The following is a 14869-nucleotide window of genomic DNA, read 5'->3' as shown; positions in this document are numbered from 1 at the left end:
TATTGGACCTTTAGCGTATCAAGTATGAAACGCAAATGGGCTTGAAGTCCAAAGCATGAGAAAGCATTTCTGAGATAGCATGACAACTTGTGTACAAACTGCTAAATAGGCTCAAAAGGACTGGGCCCAATAGTGAGTGAGTCCAAATGACTCCAAACCCATGCACCAATTTAACCTTACCCTAACCATTTCGAGTTAAGATTTTGGGCTTCCGAATGTGCCCAGCACACACAATTTCAGCAAATCACATTTGTAGTACTGTAAAAAAACTTAATTTGGTATAGGAATTTTAAACTAATAGCTACATATCCATATGAATCAATGATTGGAGACAATATTAATATCCCTCCCCCTGATGATTATCACAACATAATCAGTTGTAGTGGAACTAAGAAGGAACAACGAAATAATAGTAAAAATGAATTATTATAACATTGTTCATCCTAATAAAATCAATACTACAACTTCTTTTACAGCTTAATCTGACTTTACCACACGTAAACATAATTACTCCAAGCTCGAAAACTCCTGGGTTGAATATCAACAATTATCATGGAAGACATTTGTTATCAGAAATGAGTAGGCTACTGCAATTTTAGCATGTTATATGGAATTTTAGGCATACAATGAGTAGGAAAATTAAAAAATAACACAGTATATTCAACTTATCACTCAAAAATAGATTTCAAACAATAATCAAACAAACACAACTTGAGGGATATCAAATAAATTAGCAACAATGAAAATCAAAGCAATTAACAACTTTGTGCTTCAAATAAACCACATTTCCATTATTTGATCGAGAATGGTACCTGGCTTACAACATAATAGACAAAAAGAAAATAAATCTCTGAAGTTGGGAAGGAGTAACATGAAGAACAAACATAGTAGCAGAAAACAACATACAACAGCTTTAAACCTTACTCCCAAAACTCCAAAATAGAACCAATGGAACTATGTTGATGAATTCTGATTCCTACTTTCAGAATATTTTTTGTGAGAAGAAACAAGTGAGGGTGAGTGTTGATTCTCTGATAATATAGAAAAAATAAAAGTGTATGCAGATTGAGAGTAATGAAAAATTCTCCGAAGAAATGTCAAAATCTGTGTGTGTGTTGTGTAGAGAGTCAAGGAATATATAGGAGACTGTCAACCGTAAAAATAGAACAAAAATATCTTTTTCAATCGATTTTTATACAAATGTCCCTTTTTAGTTATTCTTTCATCCTTTTTAAACCTTAGTATTTTTTGTATTCACTCTTCAGCCCTAACACCTGGCCACCTTATTTTCTTTCTTTGCAAATTGGCCCCTCCTAGAAGCTTCCTAAATAACTAAACAAGATTCCCTACTTTTGGTATACCCTTTAGCCCCTTCAATTCCTGTATTTACTATTTATTTCAGATTTAAAACCTAAAAGCAGACTAAGACTTAGATCCTAGTTAAAACGAGCAAATGTTAAACATAACTGATTAAGAAATTACTAATTAATTAAGACAGAACATTGGCATTTAATTAATTTCTAAGAAAACAAAATGCGATTTAAACTACCAATTTTGCCTAAACATCATGATTAAGGACTAACAAAATCACTGATAACCTACCTCTAAATAAATTTGAGTCTTGACCAAATGAATTTCAAAATACAAATACAACTTGCCAATATTAACAATTTAAATCAATCAACCAAATGAGTTCAATCGAAGAAATTAATCCTAAGTAAAACCTAAACAAAGTGATAGATCCACGAAAAACAAAAATTTCTAACCTAATGCAAATATCTCAAAAGTGGGGAGAGGATGAAAAAGAGATTACCTATTGAAGCTCTATTAATATGGTAGAGAAAACCTTCCAGAAGAATTGGCCGGCCAACAGCCAGCTAACTAAAACGTGACTTCCGAGAAATGGGATGAAACTCACATCAGTGGACATCTCTTGTAAAGAGCTTTCTGCTAATGTGAGTCTCAACCATAAAAGAGGACGGATTGTTTGAGGTCATGAAGACAGATTGCATGACAGCTAGGGTTTGGTTTTGAGATTTGAAATTTGAGAGATTAAGTGAGTTTTTAGCAAAAATTAACAGTGGGATAGTCATGGGGAGATGATAGAGAGATTGTATGGTGGGAGTTTGGGTGGATTTGGGGTTGTGCACTGGTAGGGGTGGTGGTAGGCAGCTAGGGTTTGAAAGGATTTGACAAAAGAGGAAATTAAGGGCTTCTATAGGGTTAGGGGTATTCGGACAGATATAAGGGAAGGGGGAGGTCAGTTCTGGACCGTAGGATCAGATTAGATGAATGGCCATGATCATCTGTGACCAAAACGGCGTCATGTGGATTTGGAAGGGGTCTAGGCCAGGTAATGGGAGTGGGTTGGACGGGTTTGAGGGAATTTGGGCCGCCTGAAGCTGGTCTAATTTCGGAATCTTAAGAAAACAAGCCCCATTGCTCTTCATTTAACTTTAAATGACCGAATTGACAATTAAACTAATTTAAATAAAAAATTTAACTATTTAATTACCAACATGCCAAAGAAATTAGCTAAATTATTTTTGTAATTTTCATTTATTAACCATGCAATTAATATGTGATTAAATCCTAAAAATGCAATAAAATCTAAAATACAACAAGTGAAAGATTAAAAAAATATTTTTTGATGATTTTTTAGGATTTTAAAATATCTCTAAATATGAATACAACTAAATGCAAATAATGTAAACACACAAATAAAGAGGAATTTCTAAAAATTCTAAGAATCAAAAGACACCAAAAAAAAAGAATTATTTATTTTTTGGATTTTTAAGAGTAATTGGAAGAAAAAGTCAAATGCCCATAAAGGCAAAATAAAGTTGAAAAAGGTTAAGTCCTACACGACCAAACGTCATGGCAAAGTTTAGAGAAGACAAAGGTTCTCCGGGGCCAAAACTGCAATCAGTATCCAGGAAACAACCAGTTGCAGTCGAAAGTATCATCAAAGAAGCCGGGACAAGATCAAGTGACTGAAGCATTCAAGGCCACAAACCAACCACTGTTTTTAAACTGACAAAATGTTCTTTGTTTGAAAAACAGGAAACAAGTGCAATCCAAAGCAACCTTGCAAGAAGCAGGTGCAACCAAAAGAAGCGGCACAGAGACTAAAATAACTCTACAGCAGAAACAACTCCAAAAAAGGAAGTCTTCTCCAAATTCTTTTCAGTATTTTACTCATTCTCTTAATGGAAAAAAGAAAGAAAAGAAAAGAAAGAAGTTTAAAATCATGTTAGTATAGGGTCTCCAATCCTTAGTTGCATTTTCTAACATAGGGTCTCCACTCCCTAGTTAATTTTATTTTTAGCTATAGGGTCTCCACTCCCTAGTCTTCTTTTCTAACATATGGTCCCCACTCCTTAGTTGATGTTATTTTAGATATAGGGTATCCACTCCCTAGTCTTCTTTTCGATCATAGAGTTTCCACTTCCTAATTGACGTTATTTTAGACATAGGGTCTCCACTTCCTAGTCTTCTGTTCCAACATAGGGACTTCACTCCCTAGTTGATTTTATTTTTTGACATAGGGTCTCCACTCCCAAATTGATGTTATTTTAGACATAGGTTCTCCACTCCCTAGTCTCCCTTTCCAACATAGGGTCTCCACTCCCTCGTTGATATTATTTTAGACATAGGGTCTCTACTCCCTAGTCTCCTTTTCCAACATAGGATCTTCACTCCCTAGTTGATGTTATTTAAGACATAGGGTCTCCATTCCCTAGTCTTCTTTCCAAAATAGGGTCTCCATTCCCTAGTTGATGTTATTTTAGATATATGGTCTCCACTCCCTAGTCTCCTTACCAGTGTATGGTACACCAATCCCTAGCTGTGTTTTCCAACTTAAGGTACATGAATCCCTAGTTGAGGCACCATTTTGGCAATCGGGGTACTACATTTCCAAATAATCATGTTTTCCCAAGGCACACCAATCCCGACCTTTTATTGCTTTCAATAATAAAGTTGTATAGAGTTTTGTTACAAATAACTCAAGAAATTTTTCTAGTGAAAACTGGGGAAGAAAATTTTTATTCATTTGTTTGTTTTGGGTCTGAGCAGGTTTTACTTCGAGGCATGTGGTTTCAGACAACTAGAAGAAGAAGCCTCAATCCAGAATAAATGAAAAGAACAAAAAGGAGTAAATCCAAAATGCAGAAGTAGATTAAAAGATGTGGACAACTCAAGACATGACTGAAGTCGTGAACATTGCATTTCCAATTTTGATCAGAAAAATCCTTAGAAGAATGAACTAACACATACAATTAGCAAGCATCAAGGTTCAGATCAGAGTCTGCATGAAGAACCGGTCAAGACTCAAGATGAAGTTTCAGAAGACCTACAGATATGAATCTTGTAACTCATGGCTGATAGCTTGTTTAGCTTCTCTCCATTTCCGATTTTTGTGTAATAAGGAGTTCAGCAAGCAGCAACAGTAGCAACAACGGTGAAATCACAACCTCTCGGTATTCCCAGCTACCAAAATTTCCAGAACTACACTGACCTGATTTCTTTATAGCCAAGGATATGTAGGCAACCTTCGGAGTAAGGTTCAGTCAAACCTTTTCAAAATGCTTCCAAATGAAGTATCAAACAGGCAAAAATTGTTCATGATTGCTCACTTTATCTTTGTCTGAAAACTCTTCATGTTCTCGAGCAAAGAGGGACAGCTGTGAGCACAGATTGATTGAAAACAATTGAAAAGTACTTGGGTAAAAAGAATTTGAATTGAATTACAACTTTGGAACCTTCAGGCGAAACCATCGTCGAACCATTATAACGTCTGAAATAGTTTCAACTTTTGGGGGAATATGAATTTTTGTTTTGGTGTGACTGAAGCCAGAGAGAGGCTGCCTACGTATCCTTTGGGAATCAAGTCGAACGTAGTTCAAGGAACTTTGTTTTGATTTTCTTTTCTTTTGTTTCCTTTTCTTTTAATTTTTTCATTCATTATTTTTTTTTTTGAATTTAATAATAACTTCCAAGTTCTAAAGAGGGTAATCAAAGAAAGGGAACCGGCTCAACGGGTTTGCAAAGTTTGATAGTGTTTGGATAGCGAGAAAGAAAGCCTTCGTCATCCCAATCGGATCTTATTAAAGCTATGCAAAAATGGTTAAACGTAATACCTTTTTACCGTATCTACAGTGACAGCTATCTCGGGGTCATGATTTCCTTTGATCTCTCCCAAATACAACGCTCCCTACAGCAACACTCTTCTTATAATGTACGGACCTTTCCAAATTGGAACAAATTTTCCTTTGGCTTCTTCGTGATGTGGGAGAATACGTCTCAGAACGAGTTGACCCACTTCAAATTTTCTGGGCCGCACTTTCTTGTTGTAGGCACGGGCCATTCTTTGTTGGTACAACTGCCCATGGAAAACTGTGGCCATCTATTTTTCATCAATCGTAGTCAATTATTCCCACCGGGTTTTGACCCATTCATCATCCTCGATCTCGACTTCAACAATGATACGAAGAGAAGGAATCTCAACTTCTGCAGGTATCACGGCCTCAGTGCCATAAACCAGTAAGTAGGGTGTGGCCCCAACTAATGTGCGCACGATTGTGCGATATACCAATAGTGCAAAAGGCAACTTTTCATGCCATTTTCTAGAACCCTGCACCATTTTCCTGAAGATCTTCTTGATGTTCTTGTTTGCGGCTTCAACGGGCCATTAGCTTTGGGCCGATAAGGAGTAGAATTGCGATGATTAATTTTAAATCGTTCGTGTACTTCCCTCATCAAGTGGCTGTTTTGATTTGCAACATTATCTGTAATTATAGTTTTAGGAATACCATAACGACAAATAATGTTAGAATGCATGAAGTCCACCACTGTTTTCTTGGTGACGGCTTTGAAAGTGACCGCTTCGACCCACTTTGTGAAATAATCGATGGCAACCAAGATGAATTAGTGCCTATTTGAATCTTTCAACTTAATTTGCCCAATAACATCCATGCCCCAGGCTACGAACGACCAAGGTGCTGACATAGGATGTAACCCTGAAGGCGGTGCATGAATTAGGTCACCGTGTATCTGCCACTGATGGCATTTTAAAATGAAACTAAAACAATCTTTTTCCATGGTCATCTAGTAATAACCTTCCCAGAGGATTTTCTTTGCAAGGACATACTCATTCATATGAGGCCCATGCAGTCTCGAACGCACTTCGTTAATGATCTTTTTAGCTTCTCGGGAATCTACGCACCCCAAAAGGTTTAGATCTGGAGTTCTTTTGTATACGACCTCTCCACTCAAAAAGAAACTACTTGCAAGACTTCTGATAGTTCTCTTATGATCCCCGCCAACCTGCTCGGGATATTCTTTTATTTTCAAGAATCTTTTGATATCGCGATACCATGGTTGGACATCTGGCTCTATTTCAATTGCGTTATTCCTTTCTCGAACCTGGATTTCGACATGAACACTACCTGTGTATGGCAGCATTGAGGCCAAAGTAGCTAGTGCATTAGCTAACTTATTGTGGAATCGAAAAATATACTTGAACTCGATGGACTTGAGCCGTTTGCTGAGATCTTCCACATGTTTCATGAACGAGATGAGTTTTCTGTCTCGAGTTTCCAACTTACCTTGGGCTTAACGAATGATAAATCAATATCCCCCATGATTAATAATTCCTTTACATCCAGATCAATAGCCATATTCATGCCCATAATGAAGGCTTCATATTCGGCGATGTTTTTTATACAGAAAAATCGGAGATGGGTTGTGGCCAGATAGTGACCTGTGGGAGAAATCAGAATTTCCCCAATCGCCATGCCTTTTGCATTTACGGCCCCATCGAAGAACATTTTCTAGGAATTGATGTTCTCTAGGATCATTTTAACCAAGTTTACTTCCTCGTCCAGAAAGTAAGTGCTTAGGGGTTGGTATTCATCATCGACCAGGTTCTCAGCTAGATGATCCGCCAGGGCTCTGGCTTTAATAGTCGTACGAGTGACATAGACAATATCAAACTTAGTGAGCAGGATCTGCCATTTTGCTAACTTTTCCGTGGGCATCGGCTTCTGGAATATATACTTCTAAAGATCCATCTTGGTTATGAGTTCTGCCGTGTAGGCCAGCAAGTAATGTCTGAGCTTCTAGGCAACTCAAGTTAGGGCACAACAAGTTCTTTCCAACAAAGTATACTTGGCTTCATAACTGGTGAACTTCTTTCTCAGATAATATATGGCTTGCTCTCTCTTCCCGATTACATCGTGTTGCCCCAAGACACAGCCAAAAAAAATTTCTAGGACTGTTAGATATAAGAACAAAGGCCTTCCAGGCTCGGACGGAACCAACACTGGTAGATTTGATAGGTATTCTTCGATTTTATCAAAAGCTTTTTGGCATTCCTCTGTCCTTTTAATTGCCGCATCTTTCTTCAATAGCTTTAATATGGGCTTATAAGTGGTAGTAAGTTGGGCGATGAACTTGCTGATATAATTCAATCTCCCTAACAGACTCATAACCTCTTTCTTGCTTTTCGGAGGTGGCAAATCTCGAATAAACTTTATCTTTGTCGGATCTAATTCAATACCCATTCGACTGACTATAAACCCCAGGAGCTTCCTAGTCGGAACTCCAAATGGACACTTAGCTGGGTTTAATTTCAAATCATACCTGACAAAAACGCTTAAAGAATTTCCTTAGATCTCGTACATGGCCTTCTTGCATTCTGGATTTAATGATTACATCATCCACATAAACTTCAATCTCCTAATGCATCATGTCATTGAAGATGGTAGTCATAACTCTTATGTAGGTTGCCCCGGCTTTTTTCAGACCAAATGGCATGGCCCTGTAATAGTAAGTGCCCCAGGGTGTGGTAAAAGAAGTCTTTTTTGCATCTTCTTCATCCATCAGAACCTGATGATACTCATCATAACATTCTACGAAAGACTGTATCTCATGTTTAGCACAGTTGTCAACAAGAATGTGGATGTTTGGTAGTGGAAAGTTGTCCTTGGGACTCGCCTTTTTCAAATCACGGTAATCAACATACACTCGGGTTTTTCCATTTTCTTCGGCACTGGAACCACATAAGGGTGTTCAAAACCGAACCGAAACTGAAAATCGAAGCTTAATGGCTTATTGGTATTGGGTTAACGATTTAACAGACGGGGAATGGATTGAATTTTTTTATTAACGACTTATCGGTTTGGGGGTGGATTATTCAATTTTCTTAACAGATAATTCGTTAACCCATTAAGAATATATATATATATATATATATAAAATTTATTTTTATCCATGTATATATTAAATAATCAAAAACCCTTCTTCCTCTAGTACTCTATCAAAGTGAATTAGAATAAAAGAAAGCCACATAAAAGAAGTCATCTAACTGTGATAAAAGACAGAATTTGCTGTCTGAAATAAGATAACAACACCAGTTACTCCACTGCTTTATCAACTTTGCCTGGGTTTTAAGGCATCCTAGAATTCTAAGTGTGATGAACATTTGTTTTAACAATGGCCAATTGAAAATCTTTCACATGGACTAAGATCAATGTGCATAAACATAAATAAGATTCTAGACAGATAATTTACCCATCACAGTGTCTCTTTTGCTTCGTCCCTCTTAGTACATCGACCACCTATTTAAACATATAGAGACTAAATTTTATTTTATTTTGATTGAATTAGGCTGATAAACTGCCCGATAATAGTTAAACCAATACCAATTCGCCCGATATCTTATCGGGTGGCTAGCGGATTAATACATTTAAAAGCCGATAACCGATAAGCCAAACCGTTAAGATTAAATAATCCGCCCGATAAGTAGCCTTAGAACCACATAAGGTAGCCTTGTGATGTATCGGACCACTCGGATCACACCGGCTTTCAATTGTTTCGTGACTTCTTCCACGATCTTATCACTAATGTTGGTTTTGAACTTTCTTTGCTTCTGTTGGACGGATAGATAACCGGGATAGGTAGTGTAATGACCCGATCAGTCGTTCCGAGAGTTTGAGCCCCGGTTTCCCCATTTCTACTTCTTATTGCCTTGTTCAGTTGTATTATATTCTATGGTATCGGGTTAGCCGGTTCGAATCCGAAATGGTTTTGGTAAGGTTTGAGACACTTAGTCTCTAAAGTTAGCCTTTGAGTTGGAAAGTCAACCGGAAGTTGACTTGTGAGCATTCGATCTCGGAATTTGGTTTTTATGATTTGGATAGCTTCGGGAGGTGATTTGGGACTTAGGAGCATGATCGGAATGTGTTTTGGAGGTCCGGAGTAGATTTAGGCTTGAATTAGCGAAATTGGAATTTTGGTGCTTTCCGGTTGATATAAGAGATTTTGATATAGGGGTCGGAATGGAATTCAATAAATTGGAGTAGGTCTGTTGTGTCATTTGGGACGTGTGTGCAAAATTTCAGATCATTCGGACAAGGTTTGATAGACTTTTTTATCAAGAGCAAAATTTGAAAGTTTTTGGAAATCTTAGGCTTGAATCTGATGTCATTTTGTTGATTCGATGATGTTTTAGGTGTTTTGAAGGTTGGTATGGGTTTGGATAGTGGCATATGACTTGTTCATACTTTTGGTTGAGGTCCCAAGGGCCTTGGGGTGATTTCGGATGGTTGACTGGGGATTTGGAGTTTGAGATTTGTAGCTGAAGCTGCTGAGCCACTGGTATAACCGCACCTGCGGCTTGGGGATCGCAGGTGCGGGACCGTAGAAGCAGAAGGCTAGCTACAAATGCGGAAGTTGGTGTAAAGGGCTGAAGCGCAGGTGCGGATGGTTTGGTCGAACCTGCGAGACCGCATGTGCGGAAGGTGAGGCGCAGGTGCGGACTTCTGGTTTTAAGTGAAAATAGCAGATGTTATTCTTTGAACGCAGATGCGGTACCGCAGGTGCGATGTATGGACCGCAGGTGCGAAAAGCTATGTCAGAATGTATAAAAGGTTCCCTTCACGAATTTTTGGTTATTTCACTATTTCTAAGACGGCTTTGGAGTTTTTTGGGAGAATTTGAAGAGATAATTCATGGGAACTTCATTGAGGTAAGATTTTTGAACATTAAACTCATTCTGATGGTGTTATTTCATTGATTAGGCTTGAAATTTAAGGAAACTTTGTGGGTAAATATTGAAGAAACTATGGCTTGAGATTGGAGACCTTTGATTAGGGAATTGAGGGGTCATTTGTTGTCGGATTTTGGCATTCTTGGTATGTATGGACTCGTGGGAGGATAAGGAGTCTATTGATGTAAATTTTATCGGATTTAGAGACGTGGGCCCGGGGGTCAGGTTTGGTCAATTTCGAGATTTGGGTTGTAATTTGATTATTTTCACATGGTCTTCGTCCCCTTAGCATATTTTGACGTCATGATTTTGATTTTAGATATATTTGACGCGAGTTGAGGTCAAGGCAAGAGGCAAGGGCATTGCGGGCTAGAGTTTGGACCGGATAGAGGTAAGTAATGATTGTAATTATTTGTCCTGAGGGTATGAAACCCCGGATTTCACATCTTTAAGTCGTGTGTTTGATTGAAAACTGTTTGATATCCTTGTGTTTTGGAAATTATTACCATGTTATGGGGCTGAATGGTATATTTGGGCTTCGTGCCAACTATTTTGGACCCTTAGGGGATTTTTACTACTATTCCTCACTGTTTTGACTTCATATTTATACTCAGCCACACCATATTCTACTGTTTTCATAAATAAGCCATATTTACTCCATTTTGATATTTTAAATGATATTTTGGGCTGAGCATCATGTTTTACTATTGCCCGAGTGGCACGAGAGATTTCTGACTAAGTGAGGCTGAGGGCTTGTGTTGTGAGGATATTATGGGATCAGGTTGCGCGCCGCAGCAATGTGGTAATGATTTATGATTATGAGGCCGAGGGCCTGATTTGTTACGCCATGAGGTGGCTTGATATGAGGTCGAGAGCCTGTTTGATTATGCCATGAGATGGCTTATTATTGCGCTTGGGCCGTAAGGGGCCCCTCCCGGAGTCTGTACACCCCCAGTGAGCGCGGGTACCCAATGTGAGTGATATGATGCAGCTTGAGGGGCTATTGTTGTTTCATATTGTTGCTAGAGAGGCTGTTCTTGATCCGTGTTTGCCCGAGGGGTGGTTCTTGATTCATGTTATGCCTGAGGGGCTGATTACGAGTGATTGTGAGGTAGTCTGAGGGGATGATTATGTTCATATTATGCCCGAGAGGCGGTTTATGGTACATGTTTTTCCTGAGGGGCTGTTTACATTTTCTATCATGATACTCACTATTTTATCACTCGTTTGAAACCATTAAAAGTTGTTTTAAAAAGATTTTTACTGAAACTGAGCTTGATTTACGAGGTAAATGATTTGTGTACTGCTTTGGAAATGATCTACATTTGTTGTAGTGTTATGACGTGGTTTATGTGTTTCTTACTGCTCAACTTTCATTTGCTTTTATTACTTACTGAGTTGGCATACTCACATTACTCCCTACACCTTATGTGCAGATTTAGGCATTTCTGAACCCGGTAGCGGGTGTTGATTGCTTAGTGGCAGAGTCAGCGGAGTTAGTGAGGTAACTGCTCGACGTTCACAGCACTGCTTTTCTTCCTCTTGTCTTCCTTAGACTGTATTTAGTACATTTTCAGACTCTTTGTTTTATTCAGACCTTAGTAGATGCTCGTGACTTGTGACACCCTTATGTCGAGCTTGTGTATTATTTTCGCACTGTTCATTTAGACTTCCATTATGAGATATCTGATTAATTAAAGGCTTAAAATGATTGTTATTGATTAAATGGTTAATTCGGGAGTTGTGTCAGCTGGCCTGGTTTCCCGATAGGCGCCATCACGACCGGGTCGGTTTAGGGTCATGACAGGTAGGCAGTTTATGTAGCACCAAATCAATGCTCAGCCCTAGCATATCATCATAGGACCATGCAAACACGTCTTTGAATTCAAACAAAAGTTGGATCAAGGCTCTCTTGTTCTTTCATCAGCGTGAATGCTTATCATGGTTTCTCGGATCTCTTCCGAACTGCCCAAATTAACTGGCTCGATTTCATTTAAGTTTGACTTAGGCATATTCTCAAATTATTCCAATTCTCGATTTATTTCCCTAAGGGCCTCATCTTCATCATATTCCATGTCTTGATTCATTATTTTAAAGTGAGACAGCATTTTAGGATCTGAGCATGAAGTCCGCAAGCATGTCATGTTATTTAAGTCCACATTATTAGAACTTCAAAGAAAAAGATAAGAAAAATAACAAAATCAGAACAAAGCAAAAGAGACATCTAAGGAAGATGAAATGTTGAATCCATTTCATTGAATTTGAAAGATAAGAGGGTTTACATCTGAAGCAAAAGACAATAAAGTAAAACATTAGAGTTACACCCTGAAATAACTCGTAACATAGAAGAGATGGCAAAACTGAACTATCGGGATTCCCGCCTGACAGGGAATGGGGTAGCCTCCCAATTCTGGAGATTGAAATCTGGTCCCATATACTGCACCTCGACATTATTCATGCGTTTCTTTGGCTGGACCATGTGGGACTCATATAGCATTTGTTTTAAGGCTTCACAGATATCATCGATTTCCTCGGCCGTGAAGGCCTATTTGTCTTCTTCCGCATACTTTGGTTTGAAAAATGATTAGGCGAGATGTGAAATGGGCTGGGACAGGACCCACACTTTTTCTTTGCGTTCATTAGCCCATGTTTGTCGGCCTCTGTAGCTCGAAAACCCACACCGAATCACTTCTCATTGGTGATTGAGGTAATAGGCTCAGTGATGCCCTGCAGAGATACTCTGAGCCCCTTTCTGGGCTTGTACCCATTTCTAATCATTTGGGTGGCGACCATGACTGAAGCATTAGACAGGCAAGGTTAAGGTAATGAAGCCCCTTCTTCAAATTGGTCAGCGACCACAATTTCGAAAGCTTGGTACACAATATGATCATTACCTTCTCTAGCTTCAAGACACGGAACCGAAGGGTCCCGGTAGATGGATTGCTCATCTTCTCCATGGAAAACAATCTCTTTATTATCATATTCAAACTTAACCATTTGGTGAAGAGTGGAGGGAACAGCTCTGGCAGCATGAATCCGTGGTCTACCCAGGATGAAATTGTATGAGGTTTTCATGTCCAAAACATGGAAGGTTACCTCAAAATCTATAGGTCCAATAGTTAGAATCAGATCAATTTCTCTTATTGTGTCTCTCTTGACCCCATCAAAAGCTCGTACGCAGACGTTGTTAGCTCGAATTCTTTCTGTTGCAATCTCTATTCTTTAGACTGTTGAGATAGGGCAAATGTCTACCACGCAGCCACCATCTAACATCACTCTTTTCACATAATAGTCCTCACATTTGACAGTTAGGTGAAGGGCTTTGTTGTGGGCATCTCCCTCTCGGGACAAATCATCATGGCTAAAGGAAATCTTGTTGACCTCAAAAAATCTTTCGGCCATTCTTTCCAATTGTTCGACAGAAGTATCAACCGGGACATATGCTTCATTCAGTATTTTGAGGAGCACTTTCTGGTGTTCATCCAAACTCAGCAGCAAAGATAAGAGTGAGACCTTGGAAGGAGTCTTACGGAGTTGGTCAAATATTGAGTATTCTGAAGTTTTCATCTTTCTGAATAATTCTTCTTCCTCATTGCTTACAGTTTTCTTGGATTGCATCCATTTATTCCTGTTCAGTTTGGACTTTTTCAGCTCTTCTAGGGTATGATACCTCCGAGACCGATTCATCTCGTTCATTTCTCCCATAACATTTTTTTCCTTTTTATGTAACCACTGTTCTGTTGTAGTTACAAGGAACTGAAATAGGATCTTTCATAGGACTCTGTGTTACAAGGCTGATAAACATGGGCTCAGTCAGCCTTGATGGAATTATCGGCCCCCACGCCACATAGGTCCCCTTTGGTACATATAATCTTAGAACATTCAATGTAGCCTTCCTTTCATCGAATTTCTTGGGAATGTTGAGGATAAGCTGTTCTTTTCTTGGGGCCTTAGGAACATATAGATGGAGCTTGAGGTTTGGTTGTGATTAGCCAAACCCCCTGAATCATTATAGATGGCTTGAGAGATAGCTTTCAAGGCAGCTTGACTCAATATCCGGCCAAGTTTCAGACCTTTCTCTACCATCTCCCCAATCTTGATGGTGTCAGCAAATGGCTTACCCATAGCGGACATCATATTTTGGAAGTAATCAGCCTTTTGGGCCTATAGGAAGACTATAACCATTTCTGCTTCGTCCCTTAGAGGTTTTACTATGGCGGCTTGCTCGCGCCATTTGATAGCATACTCGGAGAAACTTTTCGCAGTTTTCTTCTTCAAATTGGACAAGGAGTTTCTATCAGGAGCGATGTCCATATTATACTAGAATTGTCGAACAAAATCTCGGGCCAAATCATCCCATATATGTCAGTGGGTGACTTCTTGATCCATGTACCACTCGCAGGAGATTTTCGATAAGCTTTCTAAGAAGTAGGCCATCGGAAGCTCCTATTTCCCACCAGCCCCTCTCAGTTGATTGCACTATCTCTTTAAATGGGCGATTGGATCCCTGTGCCCGTCATATTTTTCAAACTTCAGCATTTTGAAACCAGCAGGTAAATAAACATTGGGAAACATGCACAAATTCGAATAGGAAACCCTTTTTTTTTTGCCGCTCAAGCCTTGCATGTTTTTCAAGCTCTATTCCAAGTTCTCATCTTTTGAGCCATTTTTTCCTGCTCGGGATTTCTAAATGTTCTTTCTTGCTCAATTAGAGACTCATACTGTGGTTGTTGGGCATACGAGTCTAGAGTGACATGAGTCACGTTAGGCTGAAATTACGGACTTTTGAAGGTGAATGTTATTGGTTCAAAGCATGGA

General features: G+C 38.9%; 1 long non-coding RNA gene across 1 annotated transcript; it reads right to left on the bottom strand.

The window, feature by feature from the left end:
- Positions 1 to 253: 253 nt before the first annotated feature.
- On the bottom strand, positions 254 to 2361 carry LOC104228922 (uncharacterized). Its single transcript, XR_711466.2, has 2 exons — positions 1814 to 2361; positions 254 to 528 (listed from the first exon to the last, which is right to left on the bottom strand). It is a non-coding gene; the product is annotated as an uncharacterized lncRNA (long non-coding RNA).
- Positions 2362 to 14869: the final 12508 nt, after the last annotated feature.

This window comes from Nicotiana sylvestris, chromosome 9 (genome assembly GCF_000393655.2).
Source record: "Nicotiana sylvestris chromosome 9, ASM39365v2, whole genome shotgun sequence".
Taxonomy (NCBI): domain Eukaryota; kingdom Viridiplantae; phylum Streptophyta; class Magnoliopsida; order Solanales; family Solanaceae; genus Nicotiana; species Nicotiana sylvestris.
Note: the sequence above shows the minus strand (reverse complement) of the source record. Positions and strands in the feature narration are given on the sequence as shown.